The sequence below is a fragment of the Ornithodoros turicata genome, chromosome 10 (genome assembly GCF_037126465.1).
Source record: "Ornithodoros turicata isolate Travis chromosome 10, ASM3712646v1, whole genome shotgun sequence".
In the NCBI taxonomy this organism is placed as follows: domain Eukaryota; kingdom Metazoa; phylum Arthropoda; class Arachnida; order Ixodida; family Argasidae; genus Ornithodoros; species Ornithodoros turicata.
In genome coordinates this window covers 31427677-31445854 of record NC_088210.1, presented here as the reverse complement: position 1 = coordinate 31445854, position 18178 = coordinate 31427677, and the positions used below count along the sequence as shown (strand labels likewise).

The following is an 18178-nucleotide window of genomic DNA, read 5'->3' as shown; positions in this document are numbered from 1 at the left end:
GAAGACAAAGTAGCCCGTGATGCGTGCATAAAATAAATGCATAGTTCCACTTTAACTTTCAAACGCGAAGGGGAAAAAAAGGGGGGTAAGACGGGAGGAGAAAAAGTGAGACATTCAGGAGGCAGTCCATAACAAGCGCATACATATTGGCCCATGAAATATACGCGGCAGCCCCCACGAAGGCAGCAGGGTTAGCTAAATATCACGGTCGGCAATAATACGTTATAAAAGGCAGCCAAGGCGCCAAAGCAGGAGGCGAAAAAGCAACGGCCTGAAACAGAATATTGCATTTGCATTTAGATGGAACGATGTGGGGTGAATAAGGCCGACAGGAATTTCAACGGGGGAAGAGCAGGGGATTGGAAAGGAAAGACGACGGGAGCCGCATGATGAGAAGCAAACCCAAACCAAGGTAGCCGTGGAAGCAGACGACAGAGAGAGAGAGAGCGCGAGCACCGGAACCGGAAGACTCACGTGACCGTGCGTGATTCACGCGCACGCGCAGTTGGCACCACCCTCGTCTGCTTCGCACGTGCTCGGCATCCTCCACGCGCGTTTCTGCTATTTTATTTCGAACGCGCGTTTCGTGTCGCGATGTCGTAGCTTTTTCGAAACTTCGTTTCGTCTCCTAGAAAAGGAGGAGCAGCTTTTACAATTTCATTTCGTGTCGATGTGCCGTTTTTCGATTCTTTCGACAAAGACGGCGTAGGAATTTTTTTTTTTCACTCTTTTCCTGCTGGACAGACTGGATGCCAAATTTCTATCGGCGCTGTTGGTCCTTCTGCAATATGAAGGGTGGATCGGAATTTCAATGGCGTCTCGTTGAGAAGTTGGTTGAAGTTTTGATGAGCTCATGTAAAGAGTATGGGCAACACGCGACTCGAAAGATAATACACGGCCAGAATGTTCAATTTGGGCTCGTCGTTTCTGCAAACGGGTTGGCGCAATACGGCCATTTGTTTCGCGTTATCATTGGGACGGACAAAGGAGTTCGAAACGATGTTGTGGATGGGATTACGTGACCAGAAATATGCGCACGTTCCATTTTTTTCTTCTAGTTCTCGAGCGGACAGGAGTCGTGGGAGATGTAATAAATGTGACAGGTGGGAGTGCAATAGAGAGGGGCCTAAGAAATGAGTTTCGTTTCGCCCAACATTGGTTCTGAGTGCTGATGTGTTAATTTAGCAAAAGGTAGAAGCAGCGGGAAGCACTGAACCTTATAGGTTCCAATTTGTTGTTTCCGTTTTTGTGACGCAAATAAAGTAAAAACAGTGCTGCGGGATGATGTAGTATTTAGGACAAATTTAAAGCGATTCATACGCACACATTTCTGATTAAAATTGTGTACTTCTGTGAACTGGCAATCTTGACATACAAGGTCTTTTTTATTATTATTTTTTTACTCGTTACCGATTTTTCTAATTTTATTTATCGGAAAAGCTATATAGGAGAGCAGCACGGATGCCGTTTTTGCGTACAGGGTGTACAGCAAGACGGTCGTTCTCTCGAAGAGAGAATGTGACTGCTGGACGGCTAATTACCTCAAATACATTAATTAACTCTTTATTTGAGGTGATTTAAGATCAAAAAGAGAGACAGCCGAATCGGAGATGGTCCTCTTTGAAAGGCATTCTATATTTAAAAATATTTGCAACGAACGCACGTGCGTTCAAACCGAAACCGGAACCGGGTGCATCAGGAGCTCAGGGAGAACAGCGCTCGTTCCATGTCAGAGGGCCACGTGCTTCGCAGCGACGGATATGATTGGAGTGGGTGTTGGCCTGCTGACAACCGCTACGCCGACGGCGAGGGTCATATATCCTCCTTGCTGCAGGCACTCTTAGGGCAGCCACCTAGCTCCAATACACCGCAATCCAGTTAAACTTATCTTATCTTATCTCCTTGCGCGCCTGATGCGCGTGGCTTGGGTTTCGGCTCATTTGCATAGCAAAATTCGACGATGGATATTTCAACGTACGTGCGCGTTTCACGAAAAAAATAAAGAATTTGAAACAAATAGAAATGGCTTTCAACGAGGATTGTCTCCCATTCCGCTTTCTAACTTGCGCAAAAAAAAAACCCTAATTAAAGAGTTAATTAATTAATTTTATGTAGTTAGAGACCGGGAAGTCACATACTCTCTTTTAGTCAGGAACTCAGGATGTCCACCTTGCCGTATAACTCACACGCAAAAAACGCAAAATCGGTAACGAATAAAAACACACCCTGTTTTTTTTTTACATAGGCATTTCAGTAACACTGATATGTTGCAGTCTAAACTAAAAATAATAGTAAATAAATAAAAATTCAGCACAGAAGACGCATTGAACCGTGCCTTTAAACGAGCGCCATTTTGTTCCCGACACGCCACTCAGCCAACATTCAGCCTGGCACATAGAATACAATAATATAACATAAATAATATATCAACCTTACCCCCACCCCCTTTACGATCCCCTCAATCCCTAGGGTCAGACAATTACCCAAATGGACATCGATTCTCATTATATTTCCAGCGGCACGTTGCTTCCTTTTAATGAAGCCAAGAGGACATGTCTTTAATGGCCACTGTTTCCGCGAGGGGACGCTCTATACCGGCTCATCCCGGAACAACAATGGCGACAAAACGTAAACATAGGGCTTCAGTTCCGGAGCTCGACTCGTATCACGGTGCCGTGCATAATTAATATTTGAGGGAATCGCCAGAAATTGGCCGTCCGTACCGTACGTGACGCCCTCTGGCGGTGAGGAGAGGTCACGTGGTGTCATGGCTAAGCAGGTACGAACGTTGTACGAAGGGTTTATGAGGGCATTTTGGGGGGGTACAAAGTCATCAGTAGCTCGACAGACTGTGACGGGTGGGGGAAATGTACATGTAAGTGTGAATGGTGCCATATAAGTCGTACATGGCCATTGAGTTAATGGGAACAAATGATTCAACATGACGATATGCGCGGGTCGTTAGCGTTTTGAGTGAAGATTCGGTCATGGCGAGCTTTACTGCTTAGAGGCGCGAAAGCAAATGTTATGTTTATGGCGCTAGGGTCACGAGAACACCAACAACAAGAAGCATCACATGTGCATACGCAATAGAATAGAAACCGTATACGGGATGTCTCAGCTATCACGCACCAAGATTTTGAAAAAGACAGCGCTCCACGCGGGTCACAGCAGCCGAATGTTGTTAGTATAGTCGTCTATAGCATCTTTTTTAATTTTTTTTTATTGTACCTAAGCTAATCAATAAGTAGAAATTGAATAGGGCAGAGGTGTTAACTAGAAGGTTGTAGAATGCACTTACAAACATCCGACCGAGGTGTTAAGTTCTAACAAGGTATACGCTTTGGTAAGTAAGTTGACAAGTTTTTTTTTTTTTTTAATATGGAGAAATTGGTTTGCTTTTGTTTGTTTGTTTGTGTATGTGTCTTTGTGTAAAAGGAAAGCTAGTCCAGTAGGGCAGATCATTCAACGCTTGCGGTTTTCGGCATTTATTTCACAGTAAATTCGGGACGTATTTTGTGGCATTTACTCAGGCGTAAGTGAAAAGCCGATTTTTTTCGGCAGCATTATTGGGGCCGGAAAACAAATACCCATATTCGGATGCTTATATACAATATTACAGGAATACGGTAATACAAAATGTTAATGCAGAAACTATATAGAAATGGTGACTCCCGCATGAGCCCTTGAGGTATTTTCACAGATAAATACATACTATAATACAACATACCATACCCTACCATAGTTTTTCAGTGCTTTTGCCTTTGCCTCTCATCTCGAGAAGCGAATCGCTCGAATTGTCACAACTACTAAGCCTTTCAACAGGTCAACAGTGAGAACTGACTGGGGCTGTCGACGCAGAAAACGATGAAGCTAGAATGGAGGGCAAAAGCTCACTGATCGGTACTTGACAGGCAACCGTTGCGAAACTTGAACCACCGAGCTCCGTTATCGGTGCCAAGACCACTCTTCATCTAAAACAAAAAGAATAAGACAACCCCCTCCCCCACCCCTAACAGATGAGGGCAGGAGCTGTGCGAATTCCCTTTTCTGCGATTTTAGACAAAACTTCTCCCTGACACTTTCCAGCGCGCGCTAGTTCGAATACGGTTCCCAAGTGAAGTGATACATCATTCGGATTTTATCGGAATATATGCCGAATTTGCGAAACAACATTCGGCGGGTTTTTCGGAAATTGCGGAAAACCGCACGACTTAGAGAAACTATACGATCTCTTGTTTCCCTACTAGATCTGGAGGAGCTTGACCCGCGGTAAGCGGGCTCACATCTCCTTATTTTTTCTCCTACCATCATCATCATCATCGTCATGGGGTCTAAGCTTACAGATAAGATCATCACGGCAGTAGATAAGCACCAACGCAGCGAACCTTTCATGTACACACTGCCATATTTCACAGATATCTCAACGATACGGTCCGCAGTTCTACTATGTGACTTGTTTTGTTCATAGATTATTACGTCTTCTCCATCGTAGTTCAACCGCGCACGACCTTGGCGTCGTCCGACCTGCCGAGAACGTTGTCGAAGATGTTCTTAACGATAACAGCGAAAGACAGCTGTAACTACAGTGCAAACACGTTCGTGAAATACGAGATGCTGCGCGGATCCCATGTCAATCTTGTACAGCATATACTCTTATTTTCGAAGAAGAACTGTCAAGAGAGGGCCTCCGTTGCGCGATCTGATATGGAAAGGCATGTCTATTGGTCTCTGTGCGGGACTGAACCGAAATTTATGGTTGTAACAATTCTGGCATTCGTTCAACTCATGTATAGAGTTCAGGTGCAATGCAGAGGGTTCAGGGAAGAGGCCAATTCCGTCATCGAGAACAAGTCCAGCCACCGAATGTGCTGTCAGAAGTTTCCCCATGTTTCTTCTCTTCTTCTTCTTTCTTTATTATTATTATTATTATTTTGCTGAACAAATGTCAGCACAGTTCCCACTGAAGCCGTCCCAGGAGGAGGCATAATTTGCCTGCCTGTCTGGCCTATCCTCTCTCTCGGTGTGTGTGTGTTACCGGTACAGAGACGTGAAGAGGTGGGAATGAGATGTTAACCCTCGTTATTATGACCATGGTTGTTCCCCAAAATTTTGGTCATAATGCGGAATTGTCATATTAACGGGGGAGATTTGCAGAGGTTTCACTGCATTGTTCCCCAGGAGTATCGTCGTAAAGCGCGTATGTCAGATTACCGGGGGTCATATTAACGAGGGTTCACTGTATTAGGAAGTACTATAGGGAAACAGGGGTAAGCTTGTGTCTTGGGCCGACTTCAGGGAGAACTGTGGCGACGGCCGTCTCGAATATCTGCTGAAAAAGCCAGTGAAAAAGCCTGAGACAGCGCAGCCGGAGATAAGATTCGAACCGACAACTTTCCAGTTTTCAGAAAGACCGCCCGTAAGTTCCACCAATGCGGGAATGCCGCAACGGTGCCGCTGATCTTCCTCACAGCCACAGCTGCCTCGCGGCGCCATCAGAAAGAAAAAAAAACAACCAAAAATGGTATCGGACAGGAAAATATGTAGCCTATATAATAGGGGATCTTTAACGTTGAAAAATGTGATCGAACGAAAGAAGGGCATCCACAACACAACATGTCTCCCCATAAACTGTCCAAAGAGCAAGGTCCAAAAATGAACCATACCGAACTGATTGTCTTTGGAGGCACGACGCGTTACACATTCTCAAAACAAACGATGAGGGTGTTGTCACTGAGTCGTGGGATACACGGTTTGCTTTCCTTTCACCTTCTGGGGTCTCAGGTTACACCATTGTCACCCATGGATAGACATGTCACTGTCGGATGTGCTGTGCAGGAAGTCAGCGACCAAACGCGCGTGTAGTAAGTGTTAGTGAATAACATGGCGACGTCATTGTGATATATTTGTATTCACCGTGCAATTGTTCATCTGCGAAACATTTAGTCTGCGTTTTGCGCAGTGTGGTTGCGATCAAGTTGCGATGCTGTATATAGATGAGGGACTGTGTGAGAGGTGTTACCAGAGGTCGGCACTTATGCACTCTGAGAAAAAAAAAAGGAGTAATTTTACTCCTTTTGGGGACTAAATGCATTCCACAAAAAATAGTCCCTTTCGGGAGTAAATGAACGTCACAGACTGGAGACTGCATCTCACGTACTGTTGTAAGAGTACCATGTACGCAATTCACGTGCATGCATGAAAATACTTTGAATCAAACCGTCAACCGCGATATATCGAGTGAGATAAAATCTTGCGAAGATACATAGGGCACAATTTGCGAAGAAAGAGGCGTTAACTGTTACTTCCGCTGTGAGTGGAAAATTTCGAAGTTGGCTGAGTTCTACAGCCTTGTGGCGTCAAATTGACCAAGAGCGCATATTTACGTAGACTGTTGCATTCGGAAGACCATTCGCGAAGTTCAGTGACAATTTGCAGTCCTGGGGAGTAAACGTCGGGGTTAGGGGGGCTAAAACGGGGAGTAATTGCTGTCTATGGGGGACTAAAAGCTGCAATTCCTCCCCATTTTACTCCTTTTTGCCTTAGAGTGTAGCTCTCGCTCAGTGATGTTCACTTACATCCCGCTCTGCTCTCGGTTTGCTCACCGATGCTCAGCTCATTTGACACATAGAGCACGGGTGACTATATGCTCACGAGTTAGTTTCGCTGAGGTGTGGTGGTGTTACCGCTACCTGGTGCCAGTATAGGCTGACTAAGCTCTCTTTCGAATCACTTCTTTGCGGACAGCGGTAAGTGTAAAGGTATCCGTCCTGGAAGTCTACCAGAGACCCGACGGAAAACCTAACACACACACACACACACACACACACACACACACACACACACACACACACACACACACACACACACACACACACACACACACGCACGCACGCACGCACGCACGCACGCACACGCACACGCGCACACACACAGATAAATGATGTGGTGGGTACACTGCCCCATTGCGCTTGTGGGAGGTATAAGAAAGTGACGATGAGGGAAAACCTAAGACGGAACTGCTGGTAGTTGGATTCAAACCCACACTCTTAAAAATGAACTTCACCACATAGCACGCTCCTAGCCAACCATCACCCCGAATGACAACGTTCTCGCCCTAGATTTGTTGAAAACGGGAGGAGGAGCCTATTTTGTGCCATTATGCACGGCACAAAATAGGCTCCTCCTCCCGTTTTCAACAAATCAGGGGCGAGAACGTTGTCATTCGGGATGGTGGTTGGCTAGGAGCGTGCTATGTGGTGAAGATCATTTTTAAGAGTGCACCACCTCACAGTCTCCAGCATGGCCTTGGAGCTTTCACCAATGAGATGCACAAATGGGCATGCACTCGGCCACAACGCTGGTTTTAACAAAAGCAAAAAGCAATGCTAAATTCACTTCTCCGTTGAAGTGGAATCTGCTTAAATAACCTAAGAATCCGTATCCGATTTGCTACATGCGAGAGGCCCCTATATACTACAGCCTCTTCTGCAGACGAGTTCGCTAATATTCATCGACATCCGGGGCATCGGAGCATCCCAAAAACGTGGAACCTGGGCGTATAAGGAGGGGGTGGACTATTCCTAAATTTAACGGGGACACTGGGGCTTCTGGCTGACGTCACTAGGAAGGTGTGAGGTTTGACAGAGGAGGCACGCGGAATATGCTGAGCACGCGTCCGCTATAGGCTGCCACCAGGGGTGACACACACACACACCAAAAAGCAGACGACAGCTTGTGGCGGGACGGCTTGTGGGGTACCCGGATGACTTCCCATTGTTCTCGTACCCCAAGTTGCGCGTTTTAAAAAAGAAAGAAAGAAAGAAAGAGGAACATCACGTGACTCAGAGGTCGTAGCATGTGAGAGGGAAATAGATGGGGGGAGAGGGGCATTGTGGATTAAAACGGGGTGCTGGAGCGCCCCCCCCCCCACGGGAACGTTGCTCACTTCGCCCAAGTCTGACTGACCGGCGCTCGCTATTCACTATTATGTAAATAATGATCGGTTCCTAATGCCGACCATTCGATCTGGGACACGTATTGGGATCTTCGGGCTGCTGTTGTTTCCAGTTCTCCGCTGGATGGAACGGCGCTGCGGTTCCGTTCCGGGACAGTTTTTCATTATGTGTGGGGCTCCTGGATTAAGGGAGCATTTGACTGCTATAGCCGCCTTCAATATAGTATAAGGCACAATGAAGAATGTGGGTATCGTCGTCGAACGATATCGATGTGGTTGTGTGGATTAAGAAGAGATTATGCTCCTGTTGGGGGTCTTCATTGAGTGCAGCGCCCAATGATGTTGTTGCCTCACTGTATTTCGCGGGAATGTACTCAGAGTTTGTGGCAAAAGGTAGACTATAATATGGCCTGACAGGCTACTTGCTGATGCCAAACTAATACTAATGGTTTTCGTGAAAGCATTAGCTGAAGGCATATAATTTTAAATATCATTGTGGACTGTACATGTCATCAACCATTCGATCACGTGTAAATGAACTTTCTGTGTTTCACCGAACGTGATAAAAAAAATCGTATTAAAGAATCTATTCGACCGAACATTACGGGGTCAACGCTATTTATCTCGGAGGAGACTTTGCCATCACATCTGAGCACCTTTCTCGAATTTAATTCGCTAGAAATCGATTGTTTCCAACTGATTTCATCGCTGATCTCCGAAATTTGTCAAGTAAACCTCGTATATTTTATTCGTAATTTTTCGAAAACATATCGTGCTAAAAAATACGAAAGTAAACGTTTAGAAACGGTAAGTAAGAGCTATGCATCCCAGCTGGTTTTCCCCCTTTCCTAATCCGAACCCGAAACCCAGGGCAATTTTTTTTTTCACCTGTCTTCCACATAGGGGCCGGTCATTTTATATTGCCTTCATTTTGAATCAGGAGTCAGTCGACCATCAAATGGCCATTTCGGACATTTGTGGCTCCGATCGGGGGATTTGGCCCGGGCTGTCGCGGGGTCATGAGCTGGGTGAGGAGGGGGGGATTACATTCAGCGACGATGGCCACGAGGGGTCGCCACCTTGGGGGATTTTTATGGAGGCTTAGAGAAGGCACCGAGGAGGAAGTATACGTGTGTGAATCACGTGATGGATGAGGTCGCGCATCTTTAATGAAAGAGAAAGTTGCCCCGGCTGATTGTCTCTGAAGTGTGAGGTGTTGTATGGGTGAATTGGTTCGCGGGGTGAAGGTGCTGGCTATTGGCGGTGACGTCGCTTATCGATTTTCTATTGGTCATCGGATTGTCATCCTCGCGGTGAGGAGAAATTGTTCATCGAAAAGCAGCTCTCGGTGCGTGGTCAGGATTAGAAGGTTGTTTTGCTGCGTCGGCGGGAGACGTCGTCTGTTATGAACGTATTAAGAAAGACCCGGATGTATTATGTGGCTGTGTATTCGTAGGCTACAGCAAGGATGTCCCCTACACTCTTGAAAATGAACTTCACCGCGTAGCACGCTCCTACACTCTTAAAAATGAACTTCACCGCATAGCACGCTCCTAACCAACCATCATCCCGAATGACAACGTTCTCGCCTCCGATTTGTTGAAAACGAGAGGCGGAGCCTATTTTGTGCCATTATGTACGGCACAAAATAGGCTCCGCCACTCGTTTTCAACAAATCAGGGTCGAGAACGTTGTCATTCAGGATGATGGTTGGCTAGGAGCGTGCTATGCGGTGAAGTTCATTTTTAAGAGTGTAGCCAACCATAATCTCGAATGATATCGTTATCTGCCCTGATTTCTTGAAAACGGGAGGCGTACGCCTTTATTGTGACACTTGTGCTGTTCATAACTGTCACAAAAAGAAAGCGTACGCCTCCCGTTTTCAACAAATCAGGGCAGATAATGATATCATTCGATATGATGGTTGGTTAGGAGCGTGCTATGCGGTGAAGTTCATTTCTAAGAGTGTAGTTGCCATTAAGAAAGTGACGTAGAATAAAGATACGAGAACAAAAATATCTACATATACTATTATAAGACGTCTTGCAGATGTGGCCTTTCCCCTTCCCCCACCCCCTTTCACCCCTTCCCGGAGCAACGTGCCGCCAGTCTAGGCAGGCAGACGTCACCCCCCCCCCCCCCTCTCAAAACTCTGGACTCTTCTTCATTGTCTTTTGTTTGTCGGGCTGAGCTACACTACAGCGCACACACTACGTTCATCTGACGTGTTCATTATATTACAAGAAAAAAATAACTGTTGTTAAGTGTGTGTGCGTGTGGTTTATCTGTGTGTTTCCGGAACATCAAGATGAAAAGGACGACGACGTTGGGAACTATGCTCCTTCAAAACCCAAGCAGCACAATGTACTGAAAGCCGAGTGCAATGGGGGTGGACGGGTAGGTGGAAGGCCTTGAACAGACCCGTGAAACTAAAGAACATCGATAAGGTACATACCGTCCACCGGCATTGCACTCGACTTTCAGTGCATTGTGCTGCTTTGGGAGGTATCGCTTATCAGAAAATGTACCATAGGAGATGATAAGATAACAAATCACAGGTAACAAAAATAAAATTTTCACGTGGCAACGCTGCACAGTAGCTACATACTGTACACCGCCAAGGCAACGCACAATAACCATTTTTTAAATCCCATATTTGGCAACAACAAGTTACGCAATAAAAGGTCGCGAAACTTCAATTTCCTATCCCCATATAGCCACAAGTCCCCATTCCCTGCTGTCCCAAAACAAACACTACCCCCCCCCCCCCACCTCTGTCACCTTCAGATGCTACCAACAAAATACACCCTGCGCATCCATTTTTCAAACTTATTAAAAATCGGTATTACATCGGCGACCCTGCCACTTGCCAGTCATCTCACCAAATCCTCAACTTCCCTTTTCCTATATAATACACTCGAGACATGCGCAAGTGTTCCATTCCACACGTCTGTTTTTCACACAGCCTCCCGAATCTTCCCGTTTTCCAATTTCATTGGACGCCTCCACGCACCATCCACGTATATATGTGCTGTACACATGGAAGGTTAGATCTCGACAGTTCTCATAAGGATAGCTATTTACGCTGTTTCCCGGCAACCTAGGAAGGAAGGAAGGAAGGCCTCTAAGAACCGTGAGGTAGAATTTCTCCAATATACTAACCCTCGCCACTCCCGTTCTCGGAGGCGGCGAAAATGAAAGGAGACACTCCGCAATTCCCAAATTCTTTTGACGATCTACAGAAAATTCCAGTTTGTTTCGCTTCATAAGAAGCGCAGCATCTCGGAGATGCACGTGTAATATATGTGCGAGACAGAAAGGGCGAAAAAAAATACGTGTCGCTTCCAACCGGGAAAGAAGAAAGGTTCATCGTTTTTAAAACGAAGGGGAAACGCCGTATCTTCGATTACATACATAAGACGAAAGACGAGACTTCAGGGCTTATCTGGTTGGCGCTTAAAGGAGCTATGAACTGTACGAAGCGAGCCCGCCGACTGTGTCGGCTCCAAACGGCGATTTCAACGTGTTGTCTGTGACACCTTTTGTATAGGTGAATTTGATAGGTGCGTATCTTCAGCACATAGCACGCTCTTAGCCAACCACCTTACCGAATGACAACGTTCTCGCCCATGATTTGTTGATAACGAGAGGCGGAGCCTATTATGTATCTATTATGCGCGGCTACAAAATGGGCTCCGCCTCCCGTTTTCAACAAATCAGAGACGAGAACGTTGCCATTCGGGATGATGGTTTCCTATAGGAGCGTGCCATGTAGTGACATCTGGAAGAGGGTAAAGCAGAGCGTTATGTGTACCTCCGCGTTGGCGTCTGATTGGGTGCTACAATTCTTCAGATGACGTAACGATGAATAGAGGTATCTGGACGGCGGTGCGTCTACTCGCCCGAATACGATATCGTTATCTGACATGATTTGTCGCAAACGGGGCGGCGTACGCCTTTTCTGTGACAATTATGACCGGCATAAGTGTCACAGAAAAGGCGTACGCCTCCCGTTTTCAACAAATCAGGGCAGATAACGATATCATTCGAGATGACGGTTGCCTATAGGAGCGTGCTATGAGCTGAAGTTCATTTTTAAGAGTGTAAGGATAACCCATTACCGATAGTTTAGTCGACGTTTATCGATATTGTGTTTCAGATACCAAAATCGATATTCAAAATTGCGATATTTTGCACTTCTACACTCTTAAAAATGAACTTCACCGCATAGCACGCTCCTAGCCAACCATTATCTCGAATGATATCGTTATCTGCCCTGATTTGTTGAAAACACGGGGCGTACGCCTTTTCTGTGACAATTATGAACATCATAAGTGTCACAGAAATGGCGTACGCCCCCCGTTTTCAACAAATCAGGGCAGATAACGATATCATTCGAGATAATGGTTGGCTAGGAGCGTGCTATGAGGTGAAGTTCATTTTTAAGAGTGTAAAACGTAACACTAATTAAGGACGCGGAAAAAAGCGACATTCCGCCCCCTTCCACGTCGCGGCAGTTTGCCTTCTCGACGAGTTCCTCACCAAAACGCCGGCCTCCCTCAAAAACACTCAACCTGATTAAACCATGATGGAGTTTTAGACTAAGTGTCCGCATCACAGCGTTACAACCTTAACGTTCCAGTAGCGGCAGGACAGGGACAAAGGCGTTGCTGAAAGGCGGCGTTCGACCGGCAGGAAGCCGCTCGCGCGGCAAACGCTTCCGTTACGCCTGGAACTGGCGGAGCGCAAAAGGCTTCAGCCACGTGCAACTCTCTGGGGGAGGTGACGCGACGCGTCACCAGACCGACGTCGGGCGAGCAATTCATCGAAGATGACCCCGGTTGCCACCCAAGCAGCGCTGCCAAATTTAGCGGAAAGTCGGCGAATTAAGCGTATACGCATTTCCAGAATTTCTCGTCGCACGCCTAGAAACGTTTAGCTCATTCGGTTTCTGTGTCACGTGACATCATCAACAACAACAGCATAGATGAATGGATGATGATGATGATGTGGGATGTTTCCCTGCGTTGGGTGCAGGACCCTACCGGACACGTGACATCAGTCTGACGAATTTCGCGCAAATCTCATATTCCTGTAAAGCGTATAGTGTTTTTTCAATAATGAAAAAAAAAAAAAAAAAAATCGAATGTCGGCGTTGATTCGGACATCATCGCCGATATATCCATTCTTATACGACACGCTAACACAAATCCTGCTGAGTGTATACACTCTAAGGAAAAAAGGTAGAATTTCCTACCCAAGCTGGTAGAACGACAGTTTCTACTCCAATATTGCGCCAAAAACATTAAAATACACGCGATTAGCCACCATGTTGTGACGTCACCCCCTCCCCCCCCCCCTCGCCCACCCTCAGAGACGAAATTCTCGGTAGACCACTGCCCGCAGTCTCTCTGCCGATCTTGGCCACCTCAAGGTATAAAGGCTACGGAGCACCCTGTCCGATTATACACGTATACACAAAAAACGCGATTCAAGCAATGGGCGACGCCATTAGTGCTGCCACCCCGTGGTAGTCACAGGAACTGTGCACGTGTGGACTGCCGTTTTCCGAGTTCCTTCATTTTCTCGTGCGTGTTTTCCTTCATTTTCGTGTCCGTTCGTGTTCATTTCGTGCCCGGCCGGGAACCGGTGTAGAACAGGTATCGCAGCGGCCAGCATTCCTCAAGTGAACAACTGCGCATATCGCACACGGAAGCAAGCAATCTTCTATTTCCTTTATATCTTTCGAACGTTGATACGCCGCTCAGATGTTTATCGGATGACTAGTTATATGGAATGTTACGTTATCGTCAGTCAAACTCATTAAAGACGGCGGTCACCAGTATTCATCCCAACGGGAAGAGCGACTTTGGCAGTCCACCCACCCCTGTTGTATCGTCGCTGGGAACGAGGCTAAGGATCGAGCGCACAGAGACTAGTAGTTTGAGAGTAACGCGCAAAGGTCTATATTCTGCGACCAAATAACGGTAAAACGCGTGACCTTCGTCACCTCACATGCCACACAAGGCCTCACACGAAGAAATCACAACGTCACCCTCATAACTTGCTCATTAGCTATAGAGAATTTCACTTCAGTATATACACCATACGAAATGTCTCTCCGTTTGCGCAATTTTCGGAATGGCTCTTTCCGTATAGAATGTATAAGTGTATACTGGCGACCATGGCGGTGTCATATAGTTTGCCTATACGGAGGATCCGCGGCATTAGGCCGTGCTTAATATGCGGGCCACACTGACTGCGGTTCATTGCCCACCTCCCCGTAATTGGATCGAACTATGCGAGCAGCTAATTTCAACACCGAACAGGGGGCCTTGCACGTTGTACTGGCGGCTCACGCTTCTCGTTAATTGGGTACAAGCTGTATATTTCGACGAGCAAAAAGTATCCGCAGTATGCGAAGAGAAACGTTGCCACTATACACTCTAAGAAAAAAAGGAGTAAAACGGGGAGTAATTGCAGCTTCTACTCCCCTAGTCTGCAATTACTCCCCATTTTAGTCCCCTAACCCATCATTTAGTCCCGACATTTACTCCCCGGGACTGCAAATTATCGCTAAACTTCGCGAATGGTCTGCTGAATGTAAAAGTCTACGTAAATATATGCCCTTGGTCAATTTGAACGACATAAGGCTGTATAACTCAGCCAATGTAGCAATTTTCCAGCCACACAGAGTAATAAACAGTTAGCGCATCTTTCTTCGCAAATTGTGCCCTATAGTATTGCGCAAGATTTTATATCACTCGATATATCACGGTTGACGGTTTGCTTCAAAGTATTTTCATACATGCGCACCAATTATGTACCTGGGACTCTTACAACAGCGCGTGAAATGCGGTCTTCACTCTGTGACATTCATTTACTCCCGAAAGGGACTATTTTTTGTGGCAATGCAATTACTCCCCAAAAGGAGTAAAAGTACTCCTTTTTTTCTTGGAGTGTATGTATACACGAGGACCGCCTGATACTCAAGCGATATTGCCCGATGAATAATTACGTCGAATCATACGCTCTCCAAAAACCTGTCTATAACAAACAAGCAGACTTTCCTTCGAACACATTGAAAAGGTACTACTGCTGTCCTTCAGCACATATCTTTAAAGTGATGAACTGAAGCTTAGGGAAGTAATGTATATACGTCGATTTACGTCGCGAAACAGAGTCTATATGATCATGAGGGCATGCATTCCGTTTCCATTCCGTTTCAAATTGTATAATGTAGTTTTTTGTGTAGCTTCCCTCTCTTTTCTCAATAACGCGTCCTGGAGTAGCCAGTCCCGAGTAGCTCGAGACTAACATCTCCATATTTCTTTTAAAAATCAATCAATCAATTAATCACCTTAGTCGTCGGTCTGTGTGGATTAATTTTGCCTACCTCACTGTCCTTACCTATACCTAATAGTTAATAAATATATACCAATATATATACAAGAGATGTGTTCGACAAGCATAGGCTCATATCTTATGGTATTGAACGAGAACAGCGGGCTTGATGCGTGCGATCTTTATTTCAAAGTGTTCTAGAAAGTTTTTCGCATTGCAAGAATGTAGGAATAAGTTTCGTCTAGTTTTTTTACTATTTCGATGCAATGCTTCGTAGCTTGAGTGTCAAATTCTGGTCTCTTGTTTTTTTTCTTCCTTCGAAGTGTATTTAGCGATATGAATTAGAAAATATTGGGAATATGCATTTTATCCATTCAATGTGGACCTTTAAAAGTAATCGAGAAAGGCCCGTATCGTTAAAATCGGACAGCTATTTACCGAGCGACAGTGCAAAGTTTGTCCCGTACAAAGTATATATACACGGGGCCTGCGCAACGTAGTATATCCCTTCTTAATCTAATTTAGGTTCAGCTGAACCCGGAAAGATTGTCTCTCTTCAGGAACTGGCTGCATTGGAAAGCAACATACGTGTTGCTTATGAACAACACATTTTGTTGTTCCTCAAACAATGGTACTAGCGAAGGAATTGGGCAGGAATAAACGCATGTCCATATACGGTTTCGGTTCCTCTCCCTCGCATTCTTCTTGCCCTCTTTCTCTACCGCCACGTCACAGGTCGCATGCTGCCACTCGACGCTGCCACAGACACGTGACATAGGTGCGGGCTTTGCTGCCATAGCTTGATTTATGATGCGGTACAAAAATATTGGTCTTAAATCAGTCTCTGCGGTTCTCTCGAAATCATTTGGGGGGGATATATTTATTAGACGAAAAGGAAAAAAAAAAAAAAAACGGGGGAAAGGTTAGCCAAACGAGACGTCGGCTTGCTATTCCAGAAACAAATAAATAAATAAAATTAAGAAATAATAAATAAATAAAAAGAAAAGAAAAGAATTAAAGAAAGAAAGAAATAGGAAGGAATAAGAAATAAATAAATAAAGAAAATTAAGAAATAATAAATACATAAAAAGAAAAGAAAATAATTAAAGAAAGAAAGAAATCGGAAGGAATAAGAAATAAATAAATAAAGAAAATTAAGAAATAAGAAATCATTTAGCTTTATAGCTGAAACGTGCACGAGAGATCATACGACAGTGAACTCGAAGCTTGTGTATAGAGACTGTCCCTTTAAACAGGTATACATTTGCATCGCGAAGAGGGTGTCACCGAAGCAAACGGTACGTATAATTTGTTTTGCTTCTCTCTCTCTTGTTTTCGTTCCGTCTCGAAAACAATGACGTTTTTATAGGCGGAAGAAAAATTTGTCTTAGCCTCTTCCCCGCTTACTCTTGTTTGCGTACAGGGATAAGGTTACAAGGCGTGTCCCAATGTCTATATGACGAGAGAATAAAAGAACAAATATCTCCTCTGGCATTTTCGGAAGGACGAAGGAATATTCAGAAGTCAAATCGTGACAGGATTCTTCTCTCAAAGTGAGATGAGGCAAAAGTAACGAAGAGCCAGTGTACGTATATATTCTTACGCATGCCTACAAGACACTGGTCTATTCCAATATACATATCTATATATACATATATATATTTACATCCCTGTTTTTTTGTTGTTGTTTTTTGTTTTTTTTCGTATTGTTCTCTGGCGCCGTGATGTGCTGTGGCGAGGTGGTCTCCGCTGTGTGACCCAGTAAAGCTCAGCAATCAATAGAAACGCCAAGGTTGACAGCACACCGCTGATTTCATCCAAGGGGGCGGTCAAATTGTGGGTTTTCTGGGAGTACAGTCGTACAGTCCGGCAACCTTGAATGTCGTGCGCGATTTACGTGTGCATGGTTTGTTTTTCTGTGACTCTGAACTGCATGGCTGACAGATGGATATAATATGCAGGCTCCCTGCGCAGGTTATATAGGATGCATTCTGGGTATAGTGGCGATCCGTCAAGCGTGCTATAAGTGTTATTAGATAGAATAAGCGAGTATACAGGCCCACGTATATTCCTATAATGTAACATGCGCGCGCATAGTAACTGCCATTAAAAAGAAGTTTGCGAATTAATATTTCCTAAACTCACAGATAGACGCTAAGAAAAAAAGGGCGTGAAAAGGTGGCAATTTCTATATACCACCTACACTCTTAAAAGTGAACTTCTGTGAAAAAGTGAACTGTTCATAATTGTCACAAAAAAGGCGTACACCTCCCGTTTCCAACAAATCAGGGCAGACAACGATATCATTCGATATGATGCTTGGCTAGGAGCGTGCTATGCGGTGAAGTTCATTTTTAAGAGTGTAGGCCAACGTAGCATCTGATAAAGGGTGGAAAAGGGCGGTAAAAGCAATTATCATATATCCAAACTGCTACAAAAAGGCGTACGCCCCAACAACAGGCAAACAACTCGGCAATAACGCGTCACAAAACCAATCAAGCTATCAACAGCATGGTTGTGCATAATGAGAGAGCATATACGTACCACACCGTCCTTAGCTTCCAGAGTCAGCAGCAAATGGCATGTTGGATGCACTAAGCAACGTGCCTATATGATTCAACGACAACAGCGAGCCACGTACGAAATTGCAATAGCGTTGCTTTCCCTTCAGGCTAGTATTCCATCATCTGTAACGAGCCAAAAAAAAAAACGTACATGTAAAAACTGTACGATAGCTATCGTACACCAAACAACGATTACCAGCGCAATTCATATACGCACTATATAAGCATGATGAATAATTCCTAATCCCCTCTAACCATCTCCAATATAATCGATGGTCATAACGACCTATACGGCTTTGCCGTCAACCTTCCA

General features: G+C 45.1%; 1 protein-coding gene across 7 annotated transcripts in view; it reads right to left on the bottom strand.

Annotated features, from left to right (window-relative positions):
• LOC135369888 (ephrin type-B receptor 2-like) overlaps positions 1 to 17940 on the bottom strand; it is a 159886-nt gene extending 141946 nt beyond the window's left edge. For 4 of the 7 annotated variants that reach the window (XM_064603463.1, XM_064603468.1, XM_064603465.1 and 1 more), the window contains exon 1: positions 17846 to 17939. The gene's annotated coding sequence lies outside the window, so the exon portion shown is untranslated. Of the gene's footprint in view, positions 1 to 17845 lie in introns of all 7 variants that reach the window. The other 3 variants (XM_064603464.1, XM_064603469.1, XM_064603467.1) reach the window with 1 other exon arrangement.
• Between the last annotated feature and the right edge of the window lie 238 nt (positions 17941 to 18178).